Source organism: Prionailurus viverrinus, chromosome B4 (genome assembly GCF_022837055.1).
Source record: "Prionailurus viverrinus isolate Anna chromosome B4, UM_Priviv_1.0, whole genome shotgun sequence".
NCBI lineage: Eukaryota > Metazoa > Chordata > Mammalia > Carnivora > Felidae > Prionailurus > Prionailurus viverrinus.
Genome location: NC_062567.1, coordinates 49340766 through 49356833, shown reverse-complemented (window position 1 = coordinate 49356833; position 16068 = coordinate 49340766). Strand labels below are relative to the sequence as shown.

The 16068-nt window shown below is 37.3% G+C and overlaps 1 protein-coding gene across 3 annotated transcripts in view; it reads right to left on the bottom strand.

The window, feature by feature from the left end:
• PLEKHA5 (pleckstrin homology domain containing A5) overlaps positions 1–16068 on the bottom strand; it is a 238475-nt gene that overhangs the window by 132214 nt on the left and 90193 nt on the right. The gene's annotated exons all lie outside the window — the stretch shown is intronic.

Below are 16068 nucleotides of genomic sequence, written 5' to 3'. Positions count from 1 at the left end.
CATTCACTGTCTCAATCAACAATTACTGAGTGTGCCCAGCAAGCAACAGCAGGTGGTGTGTGTAAGGTGTGTGCATGTACAAATGCACTATGTACCACAGCTGGCAATAAAATCATTAAAAAATCAGGCACTGTGTTCATTATCAAGACATTTCAATCAAGATTTTTATAAACTATAAAAAATATTTGGTTTTTATAACAGATGAACTGTAGGCACTAATGAGGAAATGAACACAAATATGACTAAACCCAGTTCTTCTGTAACTCTGAAAGATAAAAAATGTAGCTTTGAGCCATGTTTGTGCACTGTATCTCATAGAAAGCTGGACAGGTCAAAAAAAAATTTTTTTTTTTAACTAACTAAAGGCCATAGTTTGTATGAATTCTCTTAGTTTTTACCTAATGTTCTTTTTCTGTTTCAGGATCCCAACCCGGGTACCACATTATATTTAGTCATCTTGTCCTTAAGCTCCTCTTGGCTGTGACAGTTTCTCAGAGTTCCTCTGTTTTTGATGACCTTACTGGAATGAAGTATTATGCAGAAGACTACATAGTCTTCTGTCTTTAGTCTTAAAGACTCCACTATTTCCAAAGTTACATAGGTCATTATCTTTTTTGCCCCATCTCCTCCAAATAAGGTAGTGTCGTGCATATATACATTCTTTTGTCACAGTCTGCATTCTATACTGGGGTCCCTTGATCTCCTAAATGATTTAAGTTTGCACACAGCCTGGTTTCACCTGTTGTCCTATAAAGTTCCGTGGGTTTTGACAAACGCATTGTGTCATACAACCACAATTATAGTGCCACACAGAATAGCTTCATCACCCTAAAAATCCCCCATGCCTTACCTATTCAGCTCTTTCTTCTTTTCCCCCAAGCCCCTTATCTTTATATCGTCTCTATAGTCTTAGCTTTTCCAGAGTGTCGATGGGAATCATATACTAGGTAGAATTTTTAGACTACCTTCTTTCATTTGGCAATAGGCACTTAAGATTCACCTCTGTCTTTTTGTGGCTTGACCATTTCTTTTTACTGTTGAAAAATATTCCATTATATGGATGTTTAGCACTCATTTACTAGAGGGTATTATCTCAGCTGCTTCCAGTTTGGGCAATTATGAATAAAGCTGCTATAAACATTCATGCGCGGGTTTTTGTATGGACAGAAGTTTTCAACTCATCTGAGTGAATACCAAGGAGTATGATTATAGGATCATATGGTAAGACTATGTTTAGCTTTATAATAATAGATTGCCAAACTATATTCCAATTTTGCTTTCCCAAAGGCAACGAGTGAGAGTTCCTGTAGCTCCACAACACTGTGAGCAAACAGTATTGTCAGTTATTTGGATTTTAGCTATTCTAATAAGTGCAGCATAGTATCTCACTGTTAATTTAATTTGCAATTCCCCAATGACAATGTGTTCAGCATCTTTTCATATGCTTATTGGCCATCTGTGTATTTTCTTTGGCAAGGTGTCTGTTCAGATCTTTTACTCATATTTTAATTGGGTTGTTTTCTTATTGAGTAAAGACATTTTAAATGAAGGAATGATGTTTTTGTTCAGATTACATAATTTACTAGAGAATAGGTTATAAATCAATCTCATCATTTCATCTAGGACAGCAAAAGTGGAAACAATAGCAAACTACTTGAGTCTTTGATTTTCTTTTTAAAAGCAACACATAAAACTGAATCAACCCAAGTGTCACAATCTCATATGGAGAAATAATTAAAGAAATTAAGGCACATTCACAGAAACAGCACACTAAAAAGTTTCTAACGTGTTCATTATAAATCTTGATCACATTTTGGCTTTACAAAAGATTGAGTTTTTTTTTTTTTTTTTTTTTTTTGAGAGAGAGAGAGTGAGACTAAATGCAAGCAAGGGAGAAGGAGAGAGAGGTGGAAAGAGAGGGAGATAGAAGGAGGGAGAGAGGGAGGGAGAGAGAGGAAGGGGGGGAGGGGGGGGAGAGGGGGGAGAGAGAGAGAGAGAGAGAGAGAGAGAGAGAGAGAGAATGAATGAATGAATATCTTGAGCAGGCTCCATGCTCAGCAAGGAGCCTATGATGGGGCTGGATCCCACAACCCTGAAGTCATGACCTGAGCCAAAATCAAGAGCCATACCTTCAACAACAGCACCTCAAGTTGTACTGTTTAAAATATGAGCCACGTAAATGATACAGCGTATTCCAGTATCAGAGCTTTGGCAAACGTCTATGTTTCATTTTCATACTTTAGTCAAGCTTAATGATATAGACTGCAAGTCAGTTAACTGATAACTTTCCTCAAGTAGTTTTGGGCATTTTATTTGGAGATGTGGCTAATAATAATTTAAAGGAAATTAACTTCTTATTTTCTGTAGAAATTATAACTGCATTCAATGAGTCAATGTGATGGTAACATTTAACCAAAGGTTAAAAAAAAAAAAAATCAACTAGAGTTTCTTTGACTTTCTCTGTGTGAATTTGGTTAAGGAAAAAAAATTCCACAAACTTTGGCAAGGGTATGCATTAACTGATATTCTGCAATGTGTCTGACACAACCAAAAAGAAAAGTGCTTCTACTATTCCCATTTTTTAAATGACTCCCCCTTTCATTTCCACCAAAGTCTCATATCACATCAAACACCTTTCCTCCTGAAAAATCCATAGAGAAAAAATTCAATTAAAGTCTAAGATTGAAAACAATCTAACTGTATTTTTAAAATAAAGGGATATGTAAAATGTTACAGTAGTAACTAGTACCTAGCTTTTTAAATAACAGGTAAAGCATTCATTATATATATAGCAAATTTGTCTTTCCTTCTAAATTATGACCCCCAATTCACAGTAAGAAATTAAAAAGAGAGAGAAACAGAAGTAATCTGGAGCAGCACATATCCAAATGATTCACAAATCTTTTATAGTTGTTTCTAATAACAAAACAAAGCAAGTGCACACACACACCCGCCCCATCAACAACAAAGAATAAAAATAAATGTAGACCTACTGGATTAAAAATTGAAGTATAGTTGACAGATTTGTTGTTAAGAGGGGTGACTGGATTAAGGGTGAAAGTACAATTATATTTTGAAGTATCTTATATCTCACTACACACATAGTGTAGTTTCTTTTAAAATGAATCTTTATCAGTGCTTTTTAAAAATGTTTCTTCTATATAGAAGAAAATAGAACAAAAGAGGCCAATGATTCCAATGCCCAGGATAACCTGCTGACATATAAAAACAAGTAAATTTGATAGTTCAAAAGCTGAGTTAGGCAGAGTGTGAAAAGTGAAATGCATTTAAACCCTATCTGCCCAATCGAAGCAACCTCTGTTATCGACCTGCTTCAGATATACAAATTATTGAAATCCCTTCTTCCCTTTCACTACAGCAAAATCAATCATACAACTTTAGACATATTTTTTTATAGGGAAAACAGTTTACACTGAAACATTTCTATTCTATAGCATTTTTGGACACTGCTGCTAAGATCATGAACTTTTAAATATAAAAGAATAGGTTCTCTCTTGTTCTTGTTGGGTCTAATGAAATTAAGATACCCTTAGATATCATCAATAGTGTACAAACTTGTAGTGGGTAGTGAATAAGCCATACATATCTAATGTATGGTGTAATGAATGTATACAATAATATTGTACTACAATAGTACTGTGGCAAATATCACTACATTGGCAGTCATATTACAATATATAAATATATCAAAGGAACATGCTGTGCACCTTAAACTTATACAACGTTACAGAGCAATTTTATTCCATTAAAAAAAAAATTAAGGGGCGCCTGCCTGGGTGGCTCAGTCAGTTGAGTGTCCGACTTCGGCTCAGGTCATGATCTTGCGGTTTATGACTTTGGGCCCCATGTAGGGCTGCGTGCTGACAGCTCACAGCCTGGAGCCTGCTTCGGATTCTGTGTCTCCCTCTCTCTATGCTCCTCAACTGCTCATACACCCTCTCTCTCTCTCTCAAGAATAAATAAAGATAAAAAAAATTTTTGACCAAAAAAAACAAAGAAAGAAAGAAATTAAGGTTCCCTTCCCATATGAGAATAAAACATACTTATTTTGGTGGTTAGCACCCCAATCCTCATCTTGTAGTATTCTTGAGGACTAGATTAAATAGTTGGTATTATTTTAAAAAAACCCATCAGTCTCCCCAACTTTGTAACTTGCAAAAGAAGGTTAAGAGCTGGAATTTAGGTTAAAAAATTCAGTTCTATTATATGACACTGCAGGGGTACAAATTTTCAATTAAAATTACTGGTAACTTCTGTTATAGCTGTCTTTGGAGCTGAGTCTCTAATACCTCTCAAACAATACTGCTTGACAATCCCATTCCTCTGGTATTCATGTCCCCAACTCCCAGAGAAGCTACTTTTCTACTAGCCTCAAGTCTCTCTAGAGGTCTTAGCAGATGATCTTTCTCATTTACTGAGTAATGGAAGTCATCTGACACACATCCTCTCAATTACTACCCTTACTACCTGTGATAGTAAGCCTCCAAGATGGCGCCCAATGATCCCAAGCTGACCCATGACAAATTCCTGACCCACAGAAATATTTGCTATTGTTTTCAGCACTACATCTTGCTATGATTTGTTATGCAACAATACATTAAGTTAATGCATTCCATTTTATTTTCCTATTAGCTTGCAAAATTTAAGTTTTTCTCCAATGTAGAAAGCACATTTCCTTCAGTATTTTTATCTTTCTCCTTCTGCCAAACTTCTCCAGAGAGTCCACCCCAATCATGCTATTAAAACTCCTTTCTCAAAGGTCAATCGATATTCTCATAATTGCTACATCAATGGGCTCTGTTTCTTTCTCATCCCTTTGACGTTTGTGCAGCTTTTGACAATTAAAAATCTTTACATTCTTGGCTTCCACAACACTGAATTCTCCTTAGTTCTGTCCCAGGCTCTGTGCACTAATTTTCTGACTTTCTTTATGTGCTATATTTGTATTCATACCCTTTAAACACAGGCATTTCTCCAAGATTCCGATTTCAGTCCCCTCCTTTCCCCAAAATAGGTGTGACAGCAATAATAGTAACAACCAGCACAACCAAAATATACTGAATACTAATGTGCTAGGTCTTATGCCAACCTCTTTACATATCTCATACATCATCCCATATATGTTTAGACTTTCCATTATAACGCTTGTTGCTTAAGTGTGTTCTACAGTTTGGATAATCTACCATATTAGTCAAGCTTTCTTTCCCTTTCCAGGAGTAAACCACATTCCAAATGCCTTATCCTTTTGTTTTTACCATCATCTTCCCAATGTTTACAGCACTGCTTGATACACAGTAGGTATTTATGGAGCACGGGGTAGGATACTTGTTGCATAAATGATTGGAAAACTCACACATATCCCATCTCTTTTTGAGACAGGGTGGGCTGCAATAAAAAATAAGACTACTGGGGGTAACTGGGTGGTTCAGTCGGTTAGGCATCCAACTCTGGGTTTTGGCTCTGGTCATGATCTCACGTTTCGTGGGTTTGACCCCCGCATCGGGCTCTGCACTGACAGCACAGAGCCTGCTTGGGATTCTCTGTCTCCCTCTCTCTCCCTTCCCCACTCACACTCACTCTCACAAAAATAAATAAACATAAAAAAAAAAAAAGATTACTAGCTCACAGTTACAACTAGTATAATAAGTAATTCAACCTGCTTGTTGCATTTTTTGTTTTGTTTTTAATTTTTTTAATGTTTATTTTTGAGAGAGAAAGAGACAGAGAGTGAGTGGGAGAGGGGTGGAGAGAGAGGAAGACAGAATATGAAGCAGGCTCCAGGCTCCAAGCTGTCAGCACAGAGTCCAAAGTGGGGCTTGAGCCTACGAACCATAAGATCGTGACCTGAGCCGAAGTCGGATGCTTAACCAACTGAGCCACCGAGGCACCCCTGCTTGTTGCATTTCTAAAGCTTATGTCTCATTCAATGCATATTATAAAGTACCAACATTTCAAAAGTTGTGCAAAACTTCTACACAAAAAACTTCACAATACTACTATGTGAAGTTTTAAAATTTCTTAAGAAATAGAGAAATATACCAAGGCATATAATGAAAACTCAATATTGCAAAGATGTCAGTTATCTCCAATCAATCTATAGATTTAGTTCAACCCCAATAAAAATTCCAGCAAGACCTCGTGTGGAAATTAAAACTGACTCAATACTTACGTGGAAATGCAAAGGACCAAAGTAGAATAACAATCTCTAAAATAATGAATGACAATGCTGCCCGGTGAGGATGTAGAACAGCCAGAACTTTCTTACAATGCTTTTGGAAGCCTAAATTCATGCAACCACTATGAAACAACGTTTGGCAGTATTTTCTAAAGTTGAACGTACACATATCCTGTGATTCAGGCAATTCTCTTCTTCAAAATGAATTCAAAGAAAGGTGTAAATATGAGCACTAAAAGACATGCAACAATGTTAACAGCAACATTGTCTATAATGGTTACAAACTGGAAATAATCCAAATGTCCCTCTACAGAAGAGTGGATAAAATGAACAATGGCATGTTTATACAGGGGAACACTACATAGCAATGACAATGAAGAAACTCCTGCTACATGCAACATGGATGAATCTCAAAAGATGCTAATATGTAAAACAAGCCAGATGCTAGATTGCACTGTATCATATTTCATGATACCTTGAATTTGTTCAAAAACAAATACAACTATACCTTTGGTGTTAGAAGGTAAAATAGAGGTACTTTTAGGGCAAAGGAGTGGGGGCAGTGATTGGGTGGAGACATCTAGTGGTCTTTTAGGATATAAGCCATATTCTATTTCCTGAGTAGTGGTGCACAATATGTTCCCTTTGTGATGCTTTTTCAAGTCATACACTTAAGATACATGCACTTAAACGTTTATTATATTTTAAAGCAATTGAAACAATTGAAGGAAGCAACATTCAGGGAAGACCATGTAAACCTGTGGTCCCTGATGAGTTTTTAAACTAGCAATCACAATATTGAAGATGCAAGATTCTTTGAGAGAAACCACACCTACTTTTTAATTCTCACAATCCTATATTTATTGACTATAGTAAGTTTAAAAATCATAATTATAACATAGGGTTGAATCATACGCATTGCTGTTTTTGGAGGTCAAAAGCAGCCACAGATTGGCAACTGCTGTTAATTTAGTCAATACTGTTTAAGAGGGTTTCACTGGTATGGTTGTAAAAACACAATCAAAATAATCCCACCGGTGGTTACATAAAATAACAGTATTGAGGAAAGCAGTCTTGGAGGAGGACACTTTCTGGATTAGAAGCATTGATAAGAATCCAAGTTAGGATTAATATTTTAAAAGGTAACAGTTGCAGTAGACAACTGGCGGTACATCTAGAAAACAAGAGTCCTAACTGCATGCAAATATGCTGTGTCCCACCTTTACCTCCTCCCTGTTCTAGAAGCGGTCCTTGGGCCACAGCCATCCAGTCAGTGAATCCTGACTGGCTCTGCCCTTCTAGTTTGGGCCCTTTCAGAATCACCTCTATTAAGATGTGCCCAATGTTACTTTCTTAACTTTTCAAAGGCAGTTGTAATGGAGAGATATTGGAAGTCCGCCTGTTGAGCTGTAAAAGTTTTGTACAGCACACTGTTTATTACACCACTAAGTGTCCCTAAATAAAAACTCACAAGAGAAATACTTTTCAAGGGAAAACCATCTTCTGGATGAACTGACAGGCATCTCCTTTCTGACAGCAAGGGAACATATTTCCCTTTTACACCGAGAAACAGCCAAACCGAAGTCCAACTGTGGCAATTCTAAGGACTGATGTTTAGTAAATTTGCATTTTATTATTTTCTTTATTGATTATATTGCCTTACCTTTTGTTGGACATTTCCTAGAAAAAAACAATATAAGTAAATCCAGTTCATGCCAACTCAATATTATATAACTTTTTCTAACCTACCATAAGTTGGGGGCTTATTGTTAAATTATTCTACCTTTAAAGATACAAATTTAGTCAAAAACAAAAACAAAAACAAAACTCAGCACCTCACTGAGCTACAATGAGATCTGCTAGATGAACTCAGCTCTTGAGCACCAATTGGTTAGAACAGATTTCTTTAAACCTGATAAATAATGAGATGTCTTTAAAAGTGCTAAATAAACTTTTCAAAGGGGTCTCAGGGACTAGGACTGGGTCCTCTACATGGCTTACTATGACATTTTATCAGAAGGATATGAATATATGGTTTCAACTACAAAAATGCTTTAAAATTTTTCTTAACTGTAACTTGAAGTAGGGTATGTGGATACTGTTAAGCAAACTACTTATATGTACCCTCTTCCCCTGGCTAAAATCTCAGCTACTAATATGTCAGAGTCCATATTACCCTGGCCATCTCTGCATGCTAGAGAGCACTAAACACTCAATAAATATTCAATGTCTGGATTCTGTTATAGCTTCTGTATTATTTATAACTCATAACATATTTTTTACATTTCACATTAAAAAAACTTTTGGCTAACCTAAACAAGCTTAAGCTGACGGGAGTTCCAAGTATTAAGCTGAAAGGGGTTCCAAGTATTGCAAAAGAAGGAATAGTTTTCAGTAAGCAAATACATTCTAGAGGGGGAAGAAAAGGAAAGAAACATACTTGCTTTCAAATGAACACCAGCATCTGCCCATACAGATTGATGTGATTAACAATTCCTGGTTTCCAGCTTCAGACAGGTTCTTAACACTACTTTGCAGGCAACTTTTTAGTTTACTTTCATTCTCCCTTCAGCAGCTATTCTCAAATTTTTGCCACTCCCCTTAAGCCACCTATCCAATCCCTCTGGTGCCCCCAAGTAATCTTTAGTTTTGTTGCCCTACAGCTCAAATCTGAACGGTAGTTATGCCTATTCTCACTTCTTCCTTCAAGTCTTCAGAAGATGAAGTCACCACCCTCTGTTCCGTATCTCTGATCAGTTTTCTTCCCAACTACCCTGGGACCTTGTTCTAACAACTGGTTCTTCTCTTTCCCACATCTTCAATCTCTTTTCTCCTGGCTTCTATTTAACAGCTAAAAAAAACAGACTTTTAGCCATTCCCGTTCTTGGGTGCATCTTGTCAGTGAACTTCTGATTTCTTTCCTGGACAAAAGACTGGTTCACACAGGTTGTGAGCACTCGCTCCAGCCTTGTTCACTCCTCCCCTGACTGTTAATCTGTAATCTTACTTACATCCTTCCTCATCCCTCAGTGAAGGTGGCTGATGTCTTCCTATTGGGCGAAGGATGCTTCTTCGTCCTCATCTCCCAGGACTAATGTGTGGCTCTTGACACCGTTAACACTCCTTCTGGTTTTCTTAATCTCACTCCTCTAAGTTCTTTCATGCTAATTTTTTCTTCTAGGTGTCCTGTGCCCACTACCTAGACACTGGGCTTCCTTTAAAGTTCTGTCTTCAATCCCCCTTCATTTACACCCTCCATCCTTAAATGATTTAATCCACTCCTTACTTAGTGACTCCTGTTATCGTTCAATAACACTATTGGTAAAGTTTTAATTAAACTTATACATTCCAATCCATATCTGTTGCCCTGATATTTCTTTCTTGCTCCACAGGTCCCTGTACCTAAATGTCTGCTCTCTGAACAAAAGGAATATCCTACACACATTTCAAACTCAAATTGCCCAAACCTCTTTATTCCCAATTAAACCTATTTCTCTCTTAAATTTCTCATCCCAAATATAATCCAAATGCTGGAGTGTGGTCTTCCCCTCTCATTTGCTAACTCCTATCCCAGCTGATCAAATCCTAAGATTCTTAACTTCCATAGCATCTATCTTCTCCCCCTTTGTGCTGCCACAGTTTAAAATTTTTATCCCATTTTCAGTCCTACCATTTCAAACATCAAGGAATTCATGCCCAATCTCCTCCGCCTCTAAATGATCCTCTGTACTGCTGCAGGTTTATCTAATACACAGATTTGTCTTCCTCTCCTCCCCTATTAAGCCCTTAAAAGCGGCCCGCCAATGCCTATGGGATTGTCTGTGCCTCCTCTGCACGGCTCATAATGCTTCTCTGATCTACCTTCCTCATCTGTCTAAGCTTCCTGCCACCAAGCACCTCACAATACTCTAATAGCAATGAAGTAAGTAACTGTTCCTTGAAGAGATCTAGAAGACTTTGGTCTTGTCATTCAATTTACAGTGTTATCCACCTCCCCCCACCCTGACCCCGGTGTTCTGCTTAGCAAATTCTTCATCATCCTTCTTCAAAACCCAACATAGCTGTCATCTGTTCTGGGCAGCCATCCACACCCTCACATCACTGGGCAAGAATAATCACTTCCTTCTATGTGCTCCCTCACACTGTGCACACATCTCTCATGGTCCTCAGCCCTTACCCCAGAGGGATGTCATCCATCTTTACAGAGATTTAGGTCACCTGGGTCCGGAATGTGTAGATGTTCTTATGTTTATTAATTTGAAAGAAATTATCTCTTTCTAGGACCTATTCCCCTCTGCTGGGTGGGTTAAGAGCTGTCTGAGGCTCACAAGAAGCTAGCACAGGAACTGGAATATCAAAAACACAGCGTCAGGGTGCCTGAGTGGCTCAGTCAGTTAAGCATCCAACTCTTGGTTTCAGCTCAGGTCATGATCTCATGGCTTATGAGTTTGAGCCCCACATCAGGCTCTGCACTAATGGTATGGAGACTGCTTGGGATTCTTTCTCTGCCCCTCTCTTGCTCACACGCACTCTCTCTGTCTCAAAATAAATAAACTTAAAAAAAAAAAACATAAAAAACACAAGGTCTTTTAGGTTAAAGATAAAAAAAAGTATTGGAATTACACAAACGTGAGTTTAAATCTTGGCTCTGCTGCTTTACAAGTTCTGTGAACTTGAAACAAAGAACCATTCTCAACATGTTTTCCTATTTCCATAGATAGCTGTGAGCATTATACTAGAAAACAGGCACTCAATAACTAACCCAGTGTATGTAATGTTTGGTGAATTATGAATATATTGGTCATGTAACCAATTTAATCCAAAAGTCATTTCGAAAAGTCCCAAATATTTAAAGTTAAAACTAAACATGTAAGCACAGATTAAACTTTTTGAAACCTACCTAAAGGTAATATTTTAACAGTCACTTTACATCTTATTTACATTTTTATTAAAACCAAACTTGAGAATTTTTCTCTTCTGACTTTGGTTGATGGCTGTTCCATGCTTAAAATCTTTATAATCAAAAGAAGCATGAAATCTCTAATTTAATCTATTTCCTCAAACTCAGCATGACTGGGTTTCAACTGCTTCCTCTACCTCGCTGTTGAGTAACTCCGTACTTCAAAACAAAATTAGAAAGGAAGTGACTGAAAGACACGCTAAGTTAGTAGACATTAGAAACTTTGGAAAAAACCTAGATAGAAAAACACCTTTGAAGTTAACACAGCTGTTACTCAGTAGTATCAGATTGAAGGCAAGCACATAAAAATCTAGAGCCACCAAGATACCGGTATTAAAGTGGCAGTGTCATGAATAACCTTTTCATGCTTTTACTTGTTCATGTTCTGTAACATTTTCTACAATACACATGTTTCACTTTTTAGAAGAAAAACATTAAAAAAAGTTTGAAAATGCTCGAAATAAACTGTCAGGTGAAAAGGCAGAATTACAACACTGTATAGTCCATATACTCTCAATTACAGAAGAAAACGTGTGCACGTGGGACATACATAATGTGGGAGAAAAACGAGAAGGCAAAACGCAAAAAATGTATGGTTCTCTGGTGAATTACCAGTAGTTTTTATGGCCTTATTTATAGTTTTCTGTATTTTCCAGTTTCTTTATAATTATCTAGTATACTTAAAAAAAATAACTGCTTGATTCACATACCATAAATTCAACCATTTAAAGTGTACAATTCAATTGGTTTTGGTACATCCAGAAAATTGTACATCACCACAATTTTAAAACGTCTTCATCACCCTAGAAGAAAACCTGCACCCACAGCAGTCACTCCTTATACCCTCCTTTCCCCAGCCCCCAGCAATTTCCAGTGTATGTTCTGTCACTGTGGATTTGCCTATCCTGGATATTTCATACAAGTGGAAGCACAGAATATGTGGTCCTTTGTGAATGGTTCCTTTTCCTTAGCATAATGTTTTCAAGGTGCATTCATGTGGTAGCATGTATCAGCACTTCATCTGTCACCAAGCAATATTCCATTGCATAGACAGAATGCATTTCATATATCCATTTTTGAGCTGGCTGTGATTTGAGTTGTTTCCACTTTTTGGTTATAATGAAAAACACTGCTATGAATACTCACATACAAGTTCTGCGTATATGCACGTTTGCAAATCTGTTGGGTATGTAGCTAGGAGTGGAATGCCTGGTCATTTGGTAACTCCATGTGTATCTTTGAGGAACTATCAAACTGTTTTCCAAAGCAGCTGCATCATTTTACATTCCCGGCAGCAGTGGAGAAAAGCTGTAATTTTTCCATATCATTGCCAACACGTGTTATTGCCCATCTTTTTGATTATAGCCATCCTAGTGGGCTTGAAGTGATAGTTCATTATGGATTTGATTTGCATTTCTCTGATGGCTAATGATGTTTAGCATCTTTCAAGTACTTATTCTTCTTTGGCAAAGTGTTTGTTCAGATCTTTGCCCATTTTTAAATTGGGTTATTTGTCTTTTTATTATTGAGTTGTAGGAGTTTTCAAAAATATATTCTAGTCACAAGTCTCTTATCAGATATGTGATTTGCAAAATGTTTTGTATTATATTTATAAAGACAAAAAAGAACTCCATCTCTTCTGAAAATTCAATTAGCAAACACTGTGGTCATGGGGTATAACATGGCAATGACAAATATTAAACAACTTAAAATGTGAGCAACGTTTTATAATTTTCTGCTTAATCCTCGCATGGATTTAAAATAATAGGCCTGGTTCTCAGGTCAATAATCGAAGGTCTGTAGAGGTAAGTTGATTTATTCAAAGTCCCTCCTAACTTCATTATTTTTCTATCACTATTTTTCTTTGCTTTATCTTTCTTAATTGTCTTAAATTAATGTTCCCCCTCTATGTTGTTTTCAAATTTGTTTGCAAACTGTCTTAAATCCTTTTAGAACGAACTAGATATGTTTACACAGAAATTTAAAAAAATTTTTTTAATGTTTATTTTTGAGAGAGAGAGAGACAGAGCATGAGCAGGGGTGCGGCAGAGAGAGAGAGAGACACAGAATCTGAAGCAGACTCCAGGCTCTGAGCTGTCAGCACAGAGCAGAACGCAGGGCCTGAACCCACGAACCGTGAGATCATGACCTGAGCCAAAGTTGGACACTTAACTGACTGAGCCACCAAGGCAACTTTACACAGAAATTTCTTGAAGATTCATAATGAACTAGGATTAATAATACCCACTACTCTGGGTATCTGGTACAGATCTTTCTCTGCTATGAGATTATTCATATGCTCTCTGATGGTGCAATAGGTCTGACAGGAGGAACGGTGTAGCCTGACAGAGATTTGTGAGGACTGACATGACAGGGTGGAAGGTGAATGATCCCAATGAACCCAGCTCTGTGGGCTCTATTCCTATGACAACTGTAATTACGACATTGGTGGCTTAAAACGACAGAAATTTATTCTCTCTCAGTTCTGGAGGCCAGAAATTCAGGCTGTAATCCGTTCCACTGGACCAAAATCAAGGTATTGGCAAGGCCACAATCCCTCAAGAAGCTCTAGAGGAGAACCAGTTCCTTGCCTCTTCTAGCATCTGGTGACTCCTGGCATTCCTTGGTTTGTGGTCCCATCACTCCATCTTTGCTTCTAGAGTCACAGTGTCTTTTCTTCTCGGGGCTGAAATCTCCCCCTGCCACTCCTACCCGCCATGAGGGCACTTGTGACTGTATTTAGTCCTGACCCCCCAGATCCAGGATAATCTCCCCAACTCAAGGTCCTTAACTTAATGACATTTGCAAAGTGTTTGCCACAAAAGGTAACTTTCCAGATTCCAGGCATTAGGACATTATGCAGGGTATATGTCTGTGTTGGCGGGGGGGTCCTTACAAAACTCAAGAACAACGTACCAAGGGGCAATTCTCCACTGTTTTCTTTTCTTTATATTCACAGTCTACTCAATTCAGATACAAAAACTGCTCCCACAGTTACATTCTCTCCTAGCCCTGATGCTATCCCCAAATATTGCTAAAAATCACCATCTTAGTTACCTGATCAAGTAGCTTCAATTACTGCTAAGAACACTTTCATACAGAAGAAAACACTCTCTAGATTCAAATTTGTTATGACAAAACAGTTGTAGGAGGAAAAAAGAGAAACTGAACAATATACTGTTTTCTCTTAAAATTATTTACAAATCTATGCTATAAATCTAACATTAAGGAGGAATTCGGTATTTAATATTACATCACTCCCCAGCTACCTAAAAGTAATCAAAATTTGTAATACAATAATAATGGTTCACATACAGTATAAGTTTTGAAATATATTGGCAATTTTTTTTTCTCTTTTGCTAGATAGGGAGTATATGGACATTCTTAATTCATATCCTTTGTATGTCCATAATATTTATACAGTATTATAATTTTTGAGTATTAAAAAAGAAAAAGGATATAATGCCATCCTCCTCCACAAGCCCTAGAAAGCACCCCATGTGCTAGGCTTCAGATTAATGTCTGGAACTACATCAATACTCTATCATAAGCCACTGTTAAAATCTACAAACAGGGCAACTCTTTGGTTATGAAAAAATTCTTGCTTCCTTATTAATTCTTTAGGGAAGCAGAGAAAAGGTAGTGAAAATGAGAAAGTCTAACCAGGAAACAGATACAGATATATGTTGATTAAGTTGCCCATCTCCATATGCCTTGCCCTATAATTTCTACTTGTTTATACGGAAAGATTTTTGCGCTATTTACCAAGATGAAGTTATCCATCTCCCAGATGGATTTTGCAGGCTAGATGTTAACTGCTGCAATTCTCCTTTTCTTGCCACAAGCAACTTGTCCTCAAAGGAAAGATATGTTTCTGGAATACTTATAAAATCGCTTTTAGTAGACAAATCATACTTTCTCATTGACTTAAGCTGTAATTTCAGAGATTTATTCTTAAGGAAAAAGTATAGCTCCAAGGAAAATTTATGCTTATATCCAAAACATACTTTCTTTCTGACAGAAAGGAAAAAAAAAATTCCATCATAGTTCATCTGAACTGGGAAAAACCCCAAAGATGTGTGCTAGACAGCAGACAAGCTGTGTACCAGACATTAAGGAGACCAGGAGAAGGTCTTGGTTCCTAATCCTAAACCTCTTCCATTGGAAACTGTCCATGCTAAATGATGGCTAAGAGGGGATGTTCCATCTGTATTAAATAAGCCATAGATCCTGTGCTCTAGACTTGTGGTTTGTGGTTTTCTATCTTTATAAAGTAGATTTTAGACTCAGACTTCAAAATGTCACTGATAAAAATCACAGAATATCTGTAGCATTTTACTAAGATATGTATTTTTCATGAGAGATTCACTATACTGCATATTCAATGCCTAGTCCTTTACACTAGAGTATATATGGCTTACTAAACCACCAAAATACCGATTCTACATTAAGCTTAGTAAGAAAGCTGGCCGATCTCCATTCTCAGAGACCAAACAAGACCCACACTGAATCTGCAGAGGATCCTGGGGTCAAGCAACCAGCCCATCTGAAGTTCCTAAGTAGCTCAGGATAGGACTCCTTCCCCCTCATATCTGTTAATATGTATACATTCCCTTGTAAGAATAAATGATGATTTGAGAACATGCATACTCATTAGGTTACAGCAAGGAAACCCACAGTTTAAATTAGGTTTCATATTTAACAGAGGTGCCAGAACAGGAGCCTCTAAGCTGCTAACTAATCAAACTGTCCATTTTTCAAAATAAAATTAAACCAAAAAACCCTTAAAGTAAGTGGGTGGGCCAGGGGAGCAGCTAACAGATATTTTACTTTCATAGGAGTCTGATATGTTTCACAGAGGAAGCAGAAGGCCCGAGACTCAAGTAAACCAAGGGAATGACGGCCATTCTTT